This window comes from Rhineura floridana, chromosome 14 (genome assembly GCF_030035675.1).
Source record: "Rhineura floridana isolate rRhiFlo1 chromosome 14, rRhiFlo1.hap2, whole genome shotgun sequence".
In the NCBI taxonomy this organism is placed as follows: Eukaryota; Metazoa; Chordata; class Lepidosauria; order Squamata; family Rhineuridae; genus Rhineura; species Rhineura floridana.
Window position 1 is genome coordinate 34,665,940 of NC_084493.1, and position 15,594 is coordinate 34,681,533.

Here is a 15,594-nt window from a genome sequence, read left to right on the forward strand (position 1 = left end):
GCCCTGCACTTGCTGCATGCATGCCACTAGGCTTGATTTAAGGTGTTAATGGTGGTTTACAAAGCCCTGTATGGCTTGGGACCTAAATGTCAGCAGGAATGCCTTCTCTAATATTAGCCAATTAAATCCTTATGATCAGTGGAAAGAGGTCTCTGCTTGCATCGCCCGCCAAGATTTGGAGTAAAGAGACATTTAGAAGGGCCTTGTCTGTGTTAGGGCCCCAACTCTGGAATACTCTCTACTTAAGATATGTTTTGCACTGATGGGTTTCAAACACCAATTGAAATTATTTGCCCAGGCTTTCACAGCCTGACAAGAGGTTTGCTCCTCATCAATAATATATGTATTTTTGTTTTAATTCATAGAATAGTAGAGTTGAAAGGGGCCTATAAGGTAATCGAGTCCAACCCTCTGCTCAATGCAGAAATCCAACTTAAAGTATACCAACAGGTAGCTGTCCAGCTGCCTCTTGAATGCCTCCAATGTCGGAGAGCCCACCACCGCCCTAGGCTGTCGTACCATTCTTAACAGTTAAGACGTTTTTCCTGATGTTCAATCGAAATCTGGCTTCCTGTAAATTGAGCTCATTATTCCGTGTCCTGCACTCAGGGATGATTGAGGAGAGATCCTGGCCCTCCTCTGTGTGGCAACCTTTCTAGAACTTGAAGAGCGCTATCTCCCCTCAGTTGTCTCTTCTCAAGGCTAAACATGCCCAGTTCTTTCAGTCTCTCCTCATAAGGCCTTGTTTCCAGTCCCCTGATCATCCTCGCTTTCCTCAGAACCTGTTCCAGTTTGTCTGCATCCTTCTTAAAGTGTGGTGTCCAGAATTGGACAATGTACTCAAGATGAGGCCTAATCAGTGCTGAATGGGAACTAGTACTTCATGTAATTTGGAAGCTACATAATTGATCTGTTAACGATTTAAAGGCACTGCTTCATTATAGTTTGTTTGTATGTTTGATTATCATCATCCATGACTCTTTCTGAGGAAGTGTGATTTATAAACAAATAATGTAAATGTGCACTTTGCTCTTCCCCCGCTCCTTTCTTTGGCATGCCAGGGAGGAAACAAACCAAGCACTGGCTTGCTGTTATGTGCAAACCAGCATTCATGATTTCCTTGTCTTCCAACAAATCTTGGTTTAACACAGTTGTTTTTTAGGAGAGAAACCAACCATGAGCTCCAATTCACAGATGACAACAAGCCAGTCTCTGGTTTGTTTCCTCCCCAGTAGGCTGAAGAAAGGGAGCAGACAAGTGAAACATCGTCTTCTGAGCAGCATGCACCAGCATATTGCTCATTCACTTTAAATCATAGTTAATTTAAACTATAGCTTAATGTGACATGCAAATCAGCTCAATATGGTCTTCAAGATTTATTCAAGTAGCACTTGAACAAAGAAAGACCAACTCTCCTCTTAACTCTGATTCACTGACAAAACTCCAACCTTCATCCTTAGGAAAATGCACAGACACTATCCAAGCTTTGCTGCTTTACTTATTTGAATATCACATTTGTACAAAGGAAAGGAGCAGTTATCCCTTACAAACAAACTTATAGCCTATTCTGTCAGCTCTTTCAAATAATGATATTTAAAACAGCTGATTTTTCATTTTAAAGCATGAATTCATTTTACTTAAGTCAAAATGCTTATTAAAGTTGAACATTCACGAAGATGAAATTTTATAAACTTCCCCCATCACGTACCATTCAAATGCAGATGAAGCCCCAGATCTAAAAGTACAATAAGGTACAGATTGCGCCCCTGATCAATAAGTACATATCAAACACAACGAAATGTGTTTTTAACAAAAGTGCTTATACTGCCATTTTCCACTCCATTGTTAATCCTTTGCACTGAAAACCATGTACAACTCTGGAACACCATATATTATGTTGTGCTGCCATAACTATTGCTAAGAATATAGGAAGAGACTTATGCGATCAAACCAGTTTAGTCCAGCATTCTGTTCCTACAGTCACCAACCAGAGGTCTGTTTGAAGCTCACAAGCAGGACATGAGTGCAATAGCACTTTTCCCATTTGTGATTCCCACTTGTATATGCAAATGGGATTCAGAAGCATACTGCCTCCATCAGTAGAAGTAGCATATTTCCATAAGGACTAGTAGTCGTTGATAGCCTTATCTTTTAAAGCCATCCAAACTGGTGGTCATCACTGCCTCTTGTAAGAGAATTCATAGCTTAACTTTGTGCAGTGTGAAGAAGTACTTTCTTCTGTCTGTCCTGAATCTTCCAATATTTAGCTTCATTGGATATCCACAAGTTCTAGTACTATAAGAGAGGAAGCAAAACTTCTCTGTCCACTTTCACTACACCGTGCACAATCTTATACACCCTTAGCATGTCTCCTGTTACTTGCCTTTTTTCCAAACTAAAAAGCTCCAAATGTCGTCACAGGGGAGCTGCTCCAATCACTTGATCATTTTTGTTGCCCTTTTCTGAACCTTTTCCAGCTCTATAATATGCTTTTTAAGCTGAGGTAACCAGAGCTATATACAGTATTCATATATATACAGAATTATGATAGGAAAAGGAAAGAATCCCTTTCCTAACATGCCTAACACGGAATTCACCTTTTTCGTAGCTTCCGCATGCTGGGTCAACATCTTCATCAAGCTATTTCAACCCCAAGGTCTTGTTCCTGATCTGTCAGCCCCAGTTCACACCCCATGAGCATATATGTGAAATTAGGACATTTTGTGCATCACTTTACACTTGCTTATAGGGATTTGCATTTACCATTTTAGTGCACATTCACCCCATTTAGAGAGATCCTTTTGGACCCCCTTACAATCTCTTTTTGCTTTAACCACTCTGAACAATTTGGTATCAGAGGTAAGCTTGGCCATCTTGCTGCTTACCCCAATCTTGATCATTTATAAACAAGTCAAAGGTCACAGGTCCCACTATCAATCATTGGGGGACTCCACTTTCTACATCCCTCCATTGGGAGAACTGTCCATTTATTCCTAGGTTGCGAGCACACTACTTGCCTACAGCAAAGCATTTCCATTGGCCACACCTGGAGGGGTAGCGAGTTAATCTGCTGATCAGTTCTAAAATCTCTTTGAAGCGAATTAAAAAAAACACACTAGAGCTGATCCCACCAGGTTTCACAGTAAAAAGGTGCACGGTTTGACTAGCATTGTGTGCCCCATTATCAGAAAAGAGGTGGAGGCACATTGGAACCAGCAGAACACTGAGTATGTTTCTACCCTGAGCCTCTGCTTCCAGGTCCTTAACCAGTTACCAATCCATAAGAGAATATCTCCTCTTATCCCATGACTGCTAAGGTTACTCAGGAGTCTTTGGCGAGGTACTACAATCTTAGGATCAAAACCCAAGTGCTTTACAGTCTTTATGCCATGCAACCATAAAACAATCCTGCCAGATAGGTCATTGCTGTTCCCATTTTACCATTCAGAGGACAGTAGGGCTGAATATAGTTTCTTGCCCAATGGTGCTCAAGTACAATCATGACAGGAGTGGAAAGTGAACCCATGTTTCTTATACCATAATTCAACCACTCAAGTCTAGGTAGGCAGGGTGGAGGAGTGATATTTGCATGACCTCACAGCATTGCTCCAAATATGCTCTTATGTTTTCTCCTCTTCAAACCTCCCTAAGGTCTACTGGGGAGTCCCAGCTCCAGATTCTTTCCATATGAGAGTTTAGATGTCATAAATACACAGATGAAGGCAATTTGTTTTCATTCTTACTGTTCTTAAGAGCTGTTAATATCAGAATAATCTAATATGTATTCATATTTGCATGAACTATTCTAAGCATGTTGCGAGTTCTGAAATAAACTGAAAGGGCACAGAGCATGGAACTTGAAAATTCTGTTGAGCAAGAAAGGATACATATGAAACAGCAATAACAGAAGAGTGGAAAACAGTATGATTCAAAGCAGCCATAAAATATATGTGAAAGGGCAGAAGGTGGAATGTTAAAAATGGTGTGGGTTTTTTCCCTAACAATTGTTAGATGAACTATTCTGAAAAATACAAGCATGAAAAAGTTACAATGTCCTCAAGAAAAGCATGAAAAGCTTGCCTTCCATTTTACGCGTTAAATAAAGAAAATTTAAACTTAGTAATCAATACATGAACTGATTGCCCCTTAGATAACGAGCACAAATGCAGACATTAAAAAAGGAGCACAATCCATCTGAAGTCAAGCCCCCTTAATAGGCAGGACAATCAGAAATAAATCCAACTGAGTGTTAGATTTAAGCATGTTATTGCCACTTTTTATATTTTCAATGGGAGAGTTCAAAATCCCCATTTCCTCTCTCTAGTTCCATATTAGCTAATTCATTCCTAGTAGAATTTACCTAGTGGGCAACACCAAATAAATTACTATTGTCCAATTTAAGCTGCAATCCAATGCACTACTTCAGAGTAACCCCCACTGGACTCAACAGGACTTACTTCTAAATAATCATGCATAGGATTGCACTATTCATCTATATCGCTATGAGACATCTAAAACTCTTGGACAATCTGAAATTCATCTATAAGGAAACTATATAGGAGAGCAGTGATGGAGATTCATGGATAATGGGGCATTCAAAGCATTTGGATCAACAAACATTTCTGTTATCTGAACAACAGACCTTCTGTGAGGAGCTGGCTTATTATGGTAGACAATAATACACTATCACAATATGCATTAAATTTCTTCTATAATAGTATACAGTATAAAGAACTTCATACACACACTCACACACACACAAGCTTATTAGTTTGTTCTCTACCAAAGAACCTGCAGAATGAATGATTTAAAAATTGTGTTAATCTTGTTGTTAAATTATCTCTCTCTCTCACACACACATGTCAGCAGGTGTTTAAAATATATTTTAAAGAAATAAATCAACAGCCAAGCTTGGGATGGGGTAATAGGAACTGTGCATGTGACTAACACAGCCCTTGCATCTGTAAATTTTTATAAAAAGAACAGGGAATGTGCCTCTGATGCACACACACACACACACATATGAAAAAGAGAAAAACATCAGTCTGACTAATTGCACTTCTGAAGGCCACCACAGTACTCCAAGCACCAGATCAGCCCCAGCGAAAGAGCTGAGAGGGGGTGTCATCAGGCTACAACCATGCCTGTTAAATATCTCTAAAAGACATTGCTCTACTTGCTCCACAACTATCATCATTAAGACATAAGTAATGCCATATGAAGGACTGAGACTGTGTTATTTTTTAAAGAAAGCAAAATTGCTAACAAGTAATACATAAGAAAATGTTTATTTCTACCATAGCTTGAAAGTATATTTCATACCCCCAGGTTGAAAAATGAAAATGCAACTTCCTTTCACACTAGGGAGAATCAAGCTAACTAGAACATGAAACTGAATACAAATGATATATTCCAGATTTCCCCCCATTTTATATTCTTGGGCTGCAATCCTAACCCCATTTACCTGAGAGTAAAACCCACTGGATTCAATAGGATTTACCTCTGAGCAGGCATAGATAGGATTGTGCTGTTAGCCTGAATGTTTTGTAGAATTTTTTAAATAGTTAAGTAGTTATTATCTTATGTTATTGCACTTTAAAACAAACAGCAATTTTTAAAAGCCTTCTGACAGACTAAATTTAATTCCATTGTCACTACTGAGTATCACTCTTGCCCCAAATATTCTAGCTACAGGCCAAGTACAAACATTTTGTCTGACAAAAACTGACAAGTTTAAGGAGAATTATAAAGCAATTCTATAATTATTTACTCAGAAGCAAGTCCCAATGAGTTTAATGGGGCTTACTCTCAAGTAAGCAGATACAGGATTGCAGTCTTAGTGTGATGACACAGACTACACCATAAAAAACCACAAGACAACAGAGTACCACATATTATAATCAAATATACATATTTCCATTACAGTACAAAAATTTAGAGGTCAAATTTTGATTTCTACTAAAAAATAAAATAAAGGAACAATCAGACCAATTTATATTGAGAAGAATAAAGTGAGCTAAAGACCAAACAAGCTTTTTTTTCTAAAATCAGCTATATTTTAGATAATTTTCTTTATCTTGTTCATCTTCATCATATCCCAGTTTTAACAGACTGAGAAGTGAGCCTAAGAGGCACCTTGACACCCAGTGAGCTCATGAATGACCCAGGATGCAATGCGCATCTTCCAGAACCAAGCCAAACTATCCACTGGCCTACAAGAGCTCTCATTTATAGGCACCTCACAAAGGTGAAAAGAGAAAGAATTAAAGAGTCCTTCTACATTGCACAAATGCCCACTGTACCTCTCTGGAATTTGGGTTCATATACAGCGACTTCACATATTTAAATTAACAAATATTAGACTTATTCTACATTGATGATTTTAGATTGAGGGTTTTAAAAAACGCAAGAACATAAGCAGTGATTGATTTAAAATTTAACTAAACATTTAAATATAAAAAGAGACAAATTCTGACATAGATCTAACTTTTCATATCTCTAGGATGATAGAATGCCAGCCTCAATCTTTAGCTAGTTGGTTAAAGTCAAGCATTTCTTCAGTCACTTCATACAAAACAACTACCCAGATTATTTCAAATGTCCATTCCATAATTTTAAAATTCTGTAATCCTTTTTAGATGTAACACACATATTAATTTTGTACAAATTAACAGCTATTTGCATTTAATAGTATGCTATAGGACCAAGCAATGCATTGTAAATTACTGCACTGCTTTGGAGAGTGGAAAGGCTGATGAAGGCACCACCGATTGTTACATGATGACATCATTGGCACTGGCCAAATCGGAAGGGTCAACAGCGCATTCTCCCACCCTCTATTGCCTGACGGGCAGTGAAGGCCACAGTGCTCAGTACCACTTCTGTAGCAAATAGGATATTCTTTTTCTGTGAAGCCACCTTTCCCAACCCATTCTTGTGGTTTTAATTCTGGATGTGGTGGGAAGCTATAGCACAGGCCACCACTCTAGCCTTCAGAGGGTCTCCATAGAAACATCTGCAGGTGTGACATTTCTGCAGCAAGTGGCACTTTAAGAGAAATTAAGATTATGCCAAAACAAAACAAAAACAGTTTCTCCCTTTGCTGCTGCATCACATTTGGCAGGCACATTACAGCTCACTGCACTACACTTCCTGCTCAAAACTCTGACAGATGCTTATTCACTCATTTCATTGCCAGTTTGCTTTGGGGGGGAGAGATGATACTATACATTGGTGCATATGCACATACAAGCACAGTCCATGTGCATATGTGAATGGGAACACACACACACACACACATCTAAACAAACACTACGGATGCGCAGGCAGCTAGCAGCAGGATGGCATCCTTTTTTGCAAGGTCGCTTCTTTATCTACCCCTCCCCAATTCATCTATGGAGGGCATGCTTTTGAAACGCTGGAGAGCCATAATTAGTCCATCAAACCCTCGAAATACCCCCCTCAAAATCACACGGACGCCTCTGCTCTGACCCCCCATTTTATTTTCAATTATATTTGTTGAAGAGCCAACCAAAGTCTGACAGATTCTGGATCTTTTCCCTTACCTGCTCGTCCCAAGCATCGCGGCTCAGGAAGGCATTTCCGAGCAGCAGCTGCGAGAGGCAAAGGAGGGCCGGGGAGAACAAGAGGCCGAGGTTCTGCAATGCAGACTCTTCCCCTTGCAAGACAGCCAGGCTCGCTCTATGTGGCCTGCCCGTCTCTTGAAAAAAATAAAAAATGCGGGGAGGAGGGGAGGGAAGTAGCGGCGCTTGAATTGCGAGGGGAAAGGTTAAGGGGGGCCCTTCACGAGACCCGCCGCCGGCCCCACCGGCTGAGCCCCCTCCCCAGTTTAGCCAAGCCATGCTGCCCCTCTCTTCCAAAAAGAGCTGCCGTCGCGAAGGGGGCAAGCGAAGGGCTCATCGGGCCCCTCCATCCTCCGAGCTCGGACAGCGGGGGAGAGGCTCGGAGGGACGGCTGCCGCAGCTGCTATCTGCTGCTGCCTCCTCTGCCGCCGCCGCCTCCCGTGCTCGGCAAAGAAGGACAGCGCAGGCGACCCCGGGCTGTGGGAAGGAGGGCATGGAGCGGCGGCGGCGGTGGGAGGAGACACGTCGCCGCCTCCGCCCAGTCACCTGCCTCCACGCAGGAGGGCAGAAGCGGAGGCGCCCCTCACCTGCCCCCGCGCCTCCGAGGGGGACGCGCTGCCGCCGACGGGAGACGCGCCCTCTCCTCGCCCTGCTGCTGCTGCTGCTGCTGCTGCTGCTGCGGTCGCCGCTTCCTCCGCCTCCGTCCCCCTCTCGGCGTCGCCCTCCCCATGAAGTCACCGCGGCAGCGGGGAAACGAAGACCGTCCCACTCGCCTCACGAGCGCGGCAGCGCCCCGCCGAGGAGATGCTGCTGCGGGCGGCGCCGGCGGCGGCGGCGGCTTCACCAAGTAGAGGCAGCCGGCAAGGCGAGCGGGCTCCTCCTTTCTCCTCTTTCCCTCGCTCTCGAGTCCTCCGCCGCTGCCACCGGCAGACGTGCCGCTAGAAGTAGCGAAGGTCTACGGGCGAGGAAGACGGCGGCCCGAGACCGCGGAGGGGAGGCGGAGGCGCCGGGGGCGTTTGGGCGGGGAAGAAAGGCGAGGCGGCCTCCCTTTCCCCCTCCCCCGCTCGCCTCAGGTTTTGCCTCAGGGCGGCCTCGCGGGCGCCCCGTGAGAGACGCGGGGGGGGGCGAAGCATAAGTTGAACCGCCTCGGGTTAGGGAAGAAAATGAATTAGTATGGTTTAATGGAGCCGTAGCTGCCGTACTTCGTGCTGTGCTTTTAATTCCTTTCCCCCCTCCTTTTAAAAAAATAATGAAGTGACTTAATTGCCAACCGACTGGGGGGGTCTCTTGAGAGGAAGGGCGGAATACACACCCCAAGAGACCCACGGAAGGCTCACTATAAACGCACATCATCATCATTACAGGAATGAAAAGCTCAATAGGACATACAGCAGACATGTCACCATTAAATTATACTGTTTTATTTTAAAAGCACTTAAAAACCAATGTTTAAACATCTCTAAGCGGTATTATAAATACAAGCAATGTCACTTCTATTATTGCTCCAGAGGCTTGTTGGAACAAAATGGTGTTGAGCTGGCCTTGTTGATCCTAGAATCGTAGAATAGTAGAGTTGGAAGGGGCCTATAAGGCCATCAAGTCCAACCCCCTGCTCAATGCAGGAAACCAAGTTAAAGCATCCCCAACAGGTGGCTGTTCAGCTGCCTCTTGAATGCCTCCAGTGTTGGAGAGCCAATTATCTCCCTAGGGAATTGGTTCCATTGTCGTACCACTCTAAATGTAAATGTACTGCCTTCAAGTCGCTCCTGACTTATGGTGACCCTATGAATAGGGTTTTCATGAGGCTGAGAGGCAGTGACTGGCCCAATGTCGCCCAGTGAGCTTCATGACTATGTAGGGATTCGAACCCTGGTCTCCCAGGTCGTAGTCCAACACTCAAACGAGTACACCACACTGGCTCCCTACCACTCTTAACAGTTAGGAAGTTTTCCTGATATTCAGCCAAAATGTGGCTTCCTGTCACCAGCTCATTATTCCATGTCCTGCACTCTGGGACGACTGAGAAGAGATGAGTGATCCCAAGGATATGGAGATGGAAGAGTTAGGATATATAGCATACACTGGTGTCGGCAGCCTCCTGCTCCTCTTTGGACCCGACTTTGGCACTGCTGCGGTGGGCAGTGGTGACAATGGGCCGCGGCTCCTCACAGGACTTCAACATGTGCCACTCCAACTCCATCTCGCACCACCCCCTGGAGCTTGCCTTTTGTGCCCCACATTTCTACCTACACTGCCTCTCCAAGAATGGTGACCTTGTCAACGGTGCCTTCCAGCACATGGATGGCCCGGACCTCCTGCTGCCCCCACATCCTTCTGTTTGCTATTTTTGGGATCCCCTGGAAAGCTTGTGAAACTTTGGGGGCGATTTGTGTGTGTTGGATCCTGGGTGACAGCCAGGAGGTTGAGAGATGTTGAGCAGAGAATTGCAAGGCAACTGTTTTAATATTTATTTGTTAATTTGTATTATGTATGCATTTGTATTGTGGCTTTAGTGTATATTTTTATAATATATTTGCTGTTTTATCTTCTGTACGCCGCTTAGAGATTTTTATATATATTAAGCAGTACAGAAATGCCTTAAATAAATAAGAAAGAAAGAAAGAAAGAAAGAAAGAAAGAAAGATTCTGGCCTTCCTCTGTGTGGCAACCTTTCAAGTGCATTTCAAGGTTCAACCTTTCATGGTTGTTATTTAATTTGTTACCTGCCCTTCACTCTGAGGTCCCAGGGCTGGTTACAACAATTTAACAATTGCTGGTGCCTGGATACACATATGTATATTAACAGAGAGAGAGAAGCAGCAATGCCATCCTGCGAGCTCCCTTGCCCTGTCCCATTCTCGTACCAATGAATGCAGTCCCATTGCTTTGAGAGAGAGAGAGAGAGACAGACAGTTTTGAAAGCAACAAAGAGAACTATATAATTTATATATAACACCCATTCACAAACGAAGGTCGTAGGGTGGTTTAAAACAGAAATTACTCTCTCAACAACAACAAAAATACTTTGCTGTCATCATAAAAGCCATCAATGTTTAAAAGTCATTACATGCCATAAATACAACAGCTGTTCATAATGATAACACGATGGTAGCCTTCTCTAACCTGGTGGCCCTCCAAAGGTTGCAGGACTACAACATTCCTGAGCATTGGCCAGGCTGGCTGGGGCTAATAAGAGCTGGATAGAATCTTAGAATTGTAAAGTTGGAAGGGGCCTATAACGCCATTGACCTCTGCTCACTGCAGGAGTCCAACAGCATATGGAGGGCACCAGGCTGGGGAAGGCTGCACTATGACCATGAACTGTCTAATCAAATTCCGCCAAAAGCCTAAACAAACAAGTGTGTCTTAACCTGATACCAGCCCAATGATATAGGGACCATTCGCACCTCTGGGTGGAAATCCACACTCATGGTGCCATTGCAGAGAAGGCCCCTTAACACATGTAACTGCACAGTGAGCTACATCTGCCAGCAGAAGAATGAGAAGACCCCCTGTGGAGTATTTATTTATTTAAATTGTTTATTACATGTGAGGCACTTTATTTATTAAGCTACATATAGCCTGCCCTTCAATCCCAAAGGATCCCAGGGCACAGTACAAAATGCATTTAAAAATTGCATACAGTAGGGTTCCGCTTTGCAGCGTTCCACCAATACAGTGGTTGTCAATTGCAGAAAGGCCCCGCTCCTACAGCACTTGTTCCGTTTTACGGCGTTTGTTGGGCGCCATTTTGGTCAATGTTAATGTGTTCCGCTTTACAGCGGTTTTCGCTTTACAGCGGGGGTCCGGAACGTAACCCGCCGTATGAGTGGGGCCCTACTGTACAATCATTTTTTAAAAAAACTCCATAAAAGGTAACTGATGCCCAGGATGGAACTCCCTGTAGTATTATTAAAATCTGTTTTAATATGTAATACATGAACAGTATTGATGTATTTTATCTGTTGCATTTCAGCTGTATTTTGAGGTTATGTTGTATGTTATAACTCGTCCTGGGTTTGGTAACAATGAAAGGCAGGTTACAGATTTCTTAAATAAACACCCAACTGAAACCACAGCTACCACTAAAAGGCAAAATGTCTGCTCTAGACTCTTAGAAATGGCTGGGTGAAGAAATAGGACTTCAGTGCTGGACCATTACACGGAAAGCTCTGTCTCACATCACCATATAATGGTTCTCCCCCATGATGCTACGCAGATGGTATCCTCAGAAGGTCTTAGGGCATGGGCCAGACGATACTGGGATTGTTGCTTTTATAGGGTGACCATTTAGGCACCACCACTACCACCCCCAAAAAACAAGATGAAATGCATCACCAGAAAGGGCACAGGTTTACATAAAATTTGCATGTGCTACTTTATTTTGAAATTATTGCATGTGCAAATTTAGAAGTTATTGTTATAATTGAAATAGAAATTCCATACATTTCACCATACTGGGGAAGACTGAGCCGAGGTGATCTATGCCTGCTCGGCCTGCTGTCATGAGCTAACTGTTGATGGGCATCTTCAAGGCTCCCTCTCTGCTTTCCCTTCTTATGAGTCTTTGGGCCTGTTCACACGGTGACTTACTGTGAGATTGATGCTACTTCCATCCCCGTTAAATTCGCATGGTTCACGTGACATTGTTTTTAACATTTTTAATTGTAAACCTCCCAGAGAACTTCGGCTATGGGGTGGTATATAAATGCAATAAATAAATAAATGTCATTGCAGGCAAACAGAAGCTAGAACACAGTTTTTCCTTTAAATCTTTATTAAACCAATCCAGGGATAATGTGAAAAGTGAAGGAAAAACCATCTCTGCTTAGCAGCATTACTCCATGTAGGCGCTTTGCTTTGACGTTTTTTGCTGAGCAGGTTGATCCTCCTCGCTTTCAGATACTGTCTCCGCCCACTAAACTTTCAATGAATTCCATTTTGTTTCCTGTGGCTTAACCAGCCTCTTCCACCTTCCTCTCCTACATTGGAGTTTGCTATAACCTTCCTTCCCCCCCCCTCAAATCAGTTTCATGTCAATTGCATCCAGAAGCTGTCTGCTTCAGCAGTTAGAGGCATGTAATTGACAAGAAACACTGACAAAAAAAACCCCTTCGCCTTCCCCATTAGCAATAGCCATACTCCGGAGGGAGTAAACATGTAAATTTGGGGGCGGGGCACGAAACAGCAACACCAGTCCTCCCCAGAGGAACGCTGGCTAGTGTGAACAGAAAACAGTGGATTTAAAGGTAGGAAGTGTGAACCTTGCAAATCTATCGTGATGGCAAAAGCTGCATCTTCACTACATCTTTCAGCTCCCGTGTGAACAAGCTCTTTGTTTTTAAACGAATTGGATCAAACAACCCTTCAAATAAGAGCCAGTGTGGTGTAGTGGTTAAGGTGTTGGACTATAACCTGGGAGACCAGGGTTCGAATCCCCACATAGCCATGAAGCTCACTGGGTGACCTTGGGCCAATCACTGCCTCTCAGCCTCATGAAAACCCTATTTATAGGGTCGACATAAGTCAGAATTGACTTGAAGGCAGTACATTTACATTTTACCTTTCAAATACAGAAATAGAGGACTGTTCTCTGTAAAGTATGACACATGGCCGCTCTATATTATTTGTCCTACCTTCCTGCAAGAAAAAAAGGGGGGGTTCTCTTAATTTCACCCCTCACATTTAGAAAATTATCACAGCTACTCTATTAAGTAGGTTAGGTTGACAACATAGGAACTACCCCAAGGTAGTTCAGGCTGCATATATATTTTCTTTATTTCAGATATTTCTAAGCTACCTTTCAGGACATCACTTTTCAAAGGCTGCTTACATGAATAACAAATATACGTTTTCATTAAAAGCAAACATTAAAGCATACAATTCAAGTAACAATAAAACAGTTAATAAAATTCAATAAAGCAGCAACGGAAACCCCAGCAACAGCATATACAATAAATAAATAAATTAATTAATTAATTAATTAAAAGCTGCAGTTTCAACCTACTCTGTTAGTAAATGAGAAAATACCATTGAACTTAATGGGATGTATGTACTTCTGAGTAAACATGCTTTATTTTGCTGTTGATGGACTTTGTGGCTGAGTGGTGACCTGAACATGGATCTCTCCAGTCTTAAATTCTACAGTGTCGCAGTTTACAATTGCACACTAGTTCTCTAAAACAAAATTCTTACAACAACCTGTGAGATGGACTAGGCAATAGCATGACTAGCCCAAGATCACTCAGTAATCTTCAGGGCTAAATGAGGAGTGAAATTTCTCTGGTCTAAGGTGAGCCAGCACCAAACAGCAGACAGATCCTTGGATTTTTATATCTGAGAGGTGAGATCCTCCTGTCCAGAAGACCAGTCCCCAAAACCCAGGAACCAGCTTTTGTTGCCAGAAGTTGCCAACTTACCAGGGTCTAAAACCAGCCCTACAAGTTAATACACTGCCATCATTCCACCAGGCTGGGTCAGGAGGCTCCCAGTCTTTATCAGACATCCTTAAGATTCCAAGAAACAAGAACCACACTCTCTGCCTTTGGAACCTCAAGAATTGCACAACAACCAAACTGTCCAGGAATTGGAATTAGTACCAAGGCTGTACTCAAAGAAACACACCAAGTATTAAATGAGGTAGATTTATTAAGAATAAATAAAAATAGCAGCATAAAAAGGAGAACCCAGAATCATTAAGCAATACAATCAGAAAACATTTAGAATATAGTTGGGAATTTAAACAAACAAGTTAACTGATCCTAACTCTAATACTGTACCCTAAAAAACTTTGGAGCATTGAACCCCACCAGGAACAAAGGAACACAGCACACAAGGTATTGCAAGGTGTGAAGCACCAGAACAAAGGATGGCGCTGGTTTCACAATACAAAGCATAGCGATTAGGATGGATCCTAATGGCCAATCAGAAGGCTCGCAAGCTGGAACTTCCCAGTGCCAAGGCAGACGTGCATTCCCACAGCAGAACTGAGATTCCCAATTAGCAGGCCTCATTCCCTGACCTTGCAGCACAGATAACACTGGTGCTCCACTGCCACGAGACCATTCCTCTTGGTGAAAAGAGACTTCATCCCAGAGACAAGATTTTACCCAGAGGAAGGAAGGAAGGAAGGAAGGAAGGAAGGAACCATTTTCTTAGACAGAGAAACCATTCTCTTCTTGACACCTCCCCTCACACAAACTGTGCCAAATTTTTGTGCCACCACCCAAAAATGTTTATTGGCACATCAAATCATAGTTAATCCCCCCCCATCAGCATCCTTTTATCTCCTCCAAACCTGTGCCAAAGTGTTGTGCTTGTTTTCTGCCACAAACCCTGGGTTTTTGACACCACCCAAAAGCATGCAACAGATATTTCCCATGGTGACTGCTAGTGAACGCCAGAAAACAACACTGCCTTTTGCTCCTCCAAACCTGTGCCAGTTGGCATGCTTTTGTCTTTTAAACTTGGCTTTCAACTTTCACACAGATTTCATTAAAAATCTGACAATATTGATGAGTTGGGCATTAAGTATAAATCCTGATTTGATGTGTTAATACATTTATTTATTTATTTATTTATTTATTTATTTATTTATTTATTTATTTATTTATTTAATTTCTTAGTAGCCCATCTGGCTGGCTATCCACCCACTCTGGGTGACGTACAAAATAAACATACAGATAGAATAAACATTAAAAATCTGGACACAAAGATAATAAAATCTAGCCCACCCCAAAAGTCTGCCATAATTGTGGATGGCAGCACAAAATCCATGGTTTGTAGCACAAAACGTTGGCATAGGTATTTTGGGGGGGGAAGATCTGGGGATTTTTAGTTATTGGAGATCAAGTATTTGCTGAGCTATGAAGCTTATAGGGTGACCTTGGACCATTCACTCCTCTTCAGACAATCCGTCCTGCACATTAATTTAGCATTGAGGGGGAGCAGGGTGGGACTGCACAAGCTCCATGCATGTAGCTGAACATGTGAAAGGGGATCCCTGCCCATG

General features: G+C 42.8%; 1 protein-coding gene across 9 annotated transcripts in view; it reads right to left on the reverse strand.

Moving 5' to 3' along the window:
- The window catches only part of OTUD7A (OTU deubiquitinase 7A), a 194,960-nt gene extending 186,370 nt beyond the window's left edge, over positions 1-8,590 (reverse strand). For 7 of the 9 annotated variants that reach the window (XM_061595097.1, XM_061595096.1, XM_061595095.1 and 4 more), the window contains exon 1: positions 7,566-8,162. The gene's annotated coding sequence lies outside the window, so the exon portion shown is untranslated. The other 2 variants (XM_061595092.1, XM_061595091.1) reach the window with 1 other exon arrangement.
- Between the last annotated feature and the right edge of the window lie 7,004 nt (positions 8,591-15,594).